This window comes from Lycium ferocissimum, chromosome 11 (genome assembly GCF_029784015.1).
Source record: "Lycium ferocissimum isolate CSIRO_LF1 chromosome 11, AGI_CSIRO_Lferr_CH_V1, whole genome shotgun sequence".
Lineage (NCBI taxonomy): Eukaryota > Viridiplantae > Streptophyta > Magnoliopsida > Solanales > Solanaceae > Lycium > Lycium ferocissimum.
Genome location: NC_081352.1, coordinates 32824243 through 32830519, shown reverse-complemented (window position 1 = coordinate 32830519; position 6277 = coordinate 32824243).

Genomic DNA, 6277 nt, shown 5'->3' with positions numbered 1-6277 from the left:
AATTATTCCGGACAATTTAGGGAGTTTAGTGTTGCTCATATATTATTCAACATTACAGGCAAAATATTATATTGTCGTCTGACGTTTGCATTAACTTACAAAATTTCGCGACCCGGCTAATGTTTTATCATAAGCATTAATTAAGCCTAAAAATATCTTTAACGCTTTCGATCTCAGTGCTATCCATGTTTGCAAAAGCGAATAAAAAGTACATCATTTACTAAATAAATTGCCCCATAAAAGTGACGATTCAATCCGAAATTTCACTCTCAAATTAATATACAATAATAATAGGATTCGTTATCAAATAGTTATAGAATTTCTTTACAAGAAAATGCAAAAAGAAACCAATTCATTTTTCTCACACAGACTTCTACGCACTTGTAGTGTGAATTTTTCTTTCTACATAAGTTCTACACACTCGTAGTGAGAATTTTTCTTTCTACATAAGTTCATGATTAGTGGAACTAATCAGCTAATTATTAAAATAATAAGATAGCTAACTTGTCATACAATGCTAAAGTACATTGATAATATAAAAATTACTTGCACTGTTAATAAATAATACAAGTTAATTCTTTTTTTATGCATTCCAAATTAAAGTAGCAACTTGCAATGAGGAAGGTCATTATGGAAGACCTCGTGAAGCACTCATTAAACCTATATCGTAAAAATCAACACTGGCTAGTTGAAAATGCTATAGTCCATGATGTAAATTAATTATGACCAAAAAAAAAAAAAAAAAAACTTGTTTGTTCATATTCCACACCAACCAATGAGCAGACATATTGGACTTTTTCATCCTAATACTAATTACAAGTGATGGAAAAATCTTTAGTTATACTATTATCTGTTTTTTGTTGTTGAGCAACCAATTATCAACTTGATTACCACTTACAATATTTAATTGAGAAGGAAAATAATATTAATGCAGGTCTAGCCCACCACCTCCAAAATTCCTACGCATTTCTGGTTGAATCAAAACAGTGCAAGTCACTAGGACTTCAATCTGATAATTAAACGCATCATCCCATGTTACTGAAAATCTATTCCATAGAACATAAATGAGTTCGGAGCCAAAATGGCGTATTTTTGCAGCCATTAGCCCAAAATAGTATGTTTTTTTTTTTTTTAGACAAAATGGGCATTTGGATAACCAACGAAATACCCACACACATCGTTCTGCCGAATAAACTGCTACCAGAATAAACGCAACAAATTATTATTATTATTATTATTATTATTATTGTTGCATTTCGTTGTGCAACATGTAAATAGAACGCAACAAATTATTTTTATTAATTGCATTTCGTGTGCAATTCACTTAAATATGCTTTTTTTTTTTTTTTTTTTTTTGCAATTCGTGAAACTAATGAAAAAATTTGTTTTTTTTTTTTTTGCATTTCGTGAATTGATAACTTTTTTTTTTTTTGCATTTCGTGAACGAAAAGTAGACTTTTTTTTTTTTTTGGCATTTCGTGAATCAAGAAAGAAATAAGTTTTTTATTTTATTTCGTTCATCTAAAAACGAAATTGGAAAATATATATATATATATATATTTTTGTATTTCATTGATATACCAACGAAATAGGAAATTATAATTACTTTTTTTTTGCATTTCGTGTATTAAAAAACGAAATAGGAAAAAATATCAACTCCTAATTACACCAATTAAAATCACAAAATTCAAAAATAATATATTTTTTCCTTAAATCCACCTTTTTCGTGTTTTTTTTTTTTTTAAGTTTCCTAAAATAAAAAATTATGAAAATATAATTTTTTTTAACTTTATAAAAAGTTATGATAATTTTAAAGTGATTTTTTTTTAAAACAAGCTTGTTTAAAAAAAAAAAATTCAAAACAAAGTTATGTTTTGATTAAAAATAACACGCTTGTTTTGGTTTGGAAACCGTAGATTTAAGTGTTTTATTTTTTAATCAAAACATAACTTTATTTTGAATATAAATCTAATTCAATTAGATAAAAACATAGTTAAAAAATATAAGAGAAAGAGTAGTTGTAAAATGGTGAAAGAGTAGTTGGAATTGGTGAAACTTTTAGCCATAATCTTTATGCCTTAGATATTCGATTTATGCAAAAAAAAATTGATTTTGCATATTTTTTCTCCGAGATCTAGCACCCTCCATATAAGGCGCTTACCCATTTTCTAGAAAACCCTCTTTTTCCTTTTCCAATTTTAATTTTCCCCCAAATTGGCGGAAATTTTCAATTTTCACTTTATAATATTTATTTTACTTATAATATGATGATGCAATTTTTATGTTGCAATTTTAGACTTCAAGGATACAAATTTTTTTGGAGTAATGTAGCCGTGAATGTCAATTTCACTGTTTAATGTTGTTCTCAAATAATTTTTTTTCAATTTTTGAAAATAAAAATAAGCGGATAATTTCCAAAAAATATCTCGATATAGGATAAAAAAAAAAACTAATTTTTTTTATCCTATTTCGTGATGACGCCACGTGGCAACAAGCAATATATATATATATATATAATCGTCCTAAAGTATATATATATATATTTATTTTATCCTATTTTGCTTTTTAATACACGAATGCAAAAAATATATATATATACTTATATATATATATTTATTTATCCTATTTCGTCGATTCATAATGAAATGCAAAGAAAATATATAAATATATATATATATTTTCCAATTTCGTTTTTAGATGAACGAAATAAAATAAAATAAAAATATTTCGAAAAACTATTTCGTCTCATTGATTCAAAACCGCTTTCTTTCATTAATTTCACGAAATGCAAAAAAAAAAAGCCTATTTCTGTTTATCGGGCCTCACTAAATGCAAAAAAAAAAAAAAAAAAAAAAAAAAAATTCATTAGTTTCACGAATTGCACAAAAAAAAAAAAAAGAGCATATTTCGTGAATTTCAGAACGAAATGCAATTCACTAAAACTGTATGCACACACAGCTTTCTTTTCATTTAATTGTAAAAAAAATCTATTTCGTGAATTGCACAACGAAATGCAAAAATAATACATAGAGCTTATCGTATTTCGCTACATGTAGCGAAATGCAACAATTTATTCGGCACGAATGTAGCTATAGTGTGGGTATTTCGTTGGTTATCCAACGAAATAACCATTTTGGTCTAAAAAAAAAAAACATACTATTTTGGGCTAATGGCTGCAAAAATACGCCATTTTGGCTCCGAACTCGAACATAAATTCTCTAACATTCCCAACAAATTAAATTGGTAGCTAATTTATTGCTCAATAAATCATAGCTAGCTAACACGATTTTTTAATAATTCATCGCTAGTTCATCATTTAAAAATAAAAACAAATTTTATTATTTAGTGATAGAAATTATCCGTAGCTAATTTGTGTTTTTGTTATTTTAGTGGAACAATGTCCTCGACAGTGTAGCATTAAACCTATTAAATTGGTACTTCATGAATACTAGAGTTGTCGGCGTATGTGCCGCACGGACCCAACACTTCGATTATAGCTCGGCATCAACGCGTACGATAATAAATATATATATATATATATATATATATATATATATATATATATATATATATATATATATATTTATATTGATAATAAACATATATAAGTTTGACTCGTTTTTATATATATATACACTATGTTCAAAACACGATTAATATAACATTGTAGTTTGTGCTCCGTATCTAAAACTTTCTTATATTCATGTTTGCTACGAATACAAAGTCGGAAAATATTTATTAATACTTTTTAAAAGAGAAGACTTGTTTGGTATGAAACTATTTTTCTTTGAGATAAAACAATAAGAATATTTAAGCATCAATCAGATACTTTTAATTTTAATTCTATTTAATTTAAAGCCAGTAAAATACTTATTATTTTTATCAAATTTTGATTTGGATAATTCTAATTCAAAATTATTAAATTAATTTTACATGTTTAAAACGAAACAAAGTAGAAATTGATTTTCTATTTAAACGAAGAAATACTATTTTTTAATTTTTGGTAAAGGAAACGTCAATTAGAAGAGGGTGGGGTCCACTTTTTTCCTCTCTTTTTTAATATTGCTTGGTGTTTTTAGTATGGGGTCCACCTTGTTTTTTTTTTTTAAGAGTGACTAACGACGAAGCATGGGTAACCCGATGCTTCTATATAGTAGAAAAATAGAAATATAATAAAGTATTTCTATCTACTTTTTAGAAGAGTTGATAATATAAAGTATAAAATGTCATTTTTTTACCCCAAATAAAAAAGTGGGTGGGACCACAAAGGATTTTTTTGCCCTTTAAATAAAAAAATTGGGACCAAAGGATTTTGACAACGATCTTCCTATAAACCTCTCTAATATATACTAGTGAGTTTGGTGTGTCGCGCAGACGTGATTTTCTCAACACTTCATTAGACATAGCCAGACATGCTGTCTTTGAATAAGGTATATATATATATATATATATATATATATATATATATATATATATATATATATGTTCAAAGCACGATTAATATAATACATTGTAGCTTGTGCTCCGTATCTAAAACTTTATTATATTAATGGTTGCTATTAATACAAAATCGGTAATTTATTAATATTTTTTAAAAAGAAGACTTGTTTAAAAGAACTATTTTCCTTTTGAGATAAAACAATAAATATTATTTAAGACTACTCGATACTTTTAATTTTAATTCGATTAATTTAAAAGTGTAAAATACTTATTATTTTTTATCAAATTTTGATTTGGATAATTCTAATTTAAATTATTAAATTAATTTTACATGTTTAAAACAAAAACAAAGTAGAAATTGATTTTCTATTTAAACGAAGAAATACTATTTTTTAATTTTTGGTAAAATATTCTGCTTTAATTTTATTTTACTTGTCATGTTGCCTTTGTACGGTTTTTTAAGAAAAAAACGTCGATTAGAATTATAATTTGACTAATTTACCTTATTCATTATTTGATTTCCATTTGATATATATATATTTTTCTACGACATTAATCTCTTTTCACATTTATTTGAGTAAATAAAAAATAAAAAAATAATTAAATTTATCTTATTTTAAAATATAAATATTTTAAGCATATTTATTTTAGTAAACATAACAAATAAAATGACACGGTGAATAAAGCAAATACAATACTTAATAATTAGATTAGATTCAGATAATATAAAAAAAGAAGAAAATTATATGGTTTGACTACCTAACCTTTAAAAGAAAGCAATTTCATTTGCTCCCACTAATTGGGATTGATACGCATCAAAAGTAATAATGAATCCATCATTATCGACTTAATGAGATACTTTGGAAATTACATGAATATTGTTTGATTTTTTAATATATATACATATACTATGTTCAAAATACGATTAATATAACATTATAGTTTGTGCTCTGTATCTAAAACTTTATTATATTAAATAAGTTGGCTACTTAATACAAAGTTCGCACTTCTTTTTTTTAATATTATATTTTTTTTAATATGAGGTTCAATTTTTTTTTTTTTTAATATTGCTTGATTTTATTAATACTGGTCCACTTTATTTTTTCCCATGAGTTTGGAGATGCGAGTGCCAATTTTTTTCTTCCTTTTTTTTAATTGCCGTTGTTATTTAGTATGGGCCCACTTTTTTTTTTTTTTAAGGGACAACGGACGTTTAAGTATGATGAGTCTAAACCCACGTTTATATATAGTTTCTCTTTTTTTATTTTTATTTTTTATATTGCATGGTGTTATTTAGTATGGGCCCAGCCTTTTTGGACATTATTAGTTTGCACTATTTTTATGAATATATATATATATATATATATATATATATATATATATATGTTCAAAACACGATTAATATAACATACTGTAGAATTTTGCTTTCGTATCTAAACCTTTATTATATTAAGCAAGCCATATTAATACATATATATATATATATATATACTATGTTCAAAACACGATTAATATAACATCAGAATTGAAGTTTCGTATCTAAACCTTTATTATATTAGTGTTTACAGGCTTAATACAAACAGACTTTTTTTTTTTTTTTGACATCATTTGTTTTTTTAATATGGACTCACTTTTTTTTTTTTTTTTATTTTTCGATTTTGTCAATATGGGATACTATGTTCAAAATACGATTAATATAACATTGTAGTTTGTGCTCCGTATCTAAAACTTTATTATATTAAATAGTTATACGAATACAAAGTCAGACCTTTTTTTTTTTTTGACATTATTTGTATTTTTAATATTCGGATCTACTTTTTTTTTAATATTGCTTGAT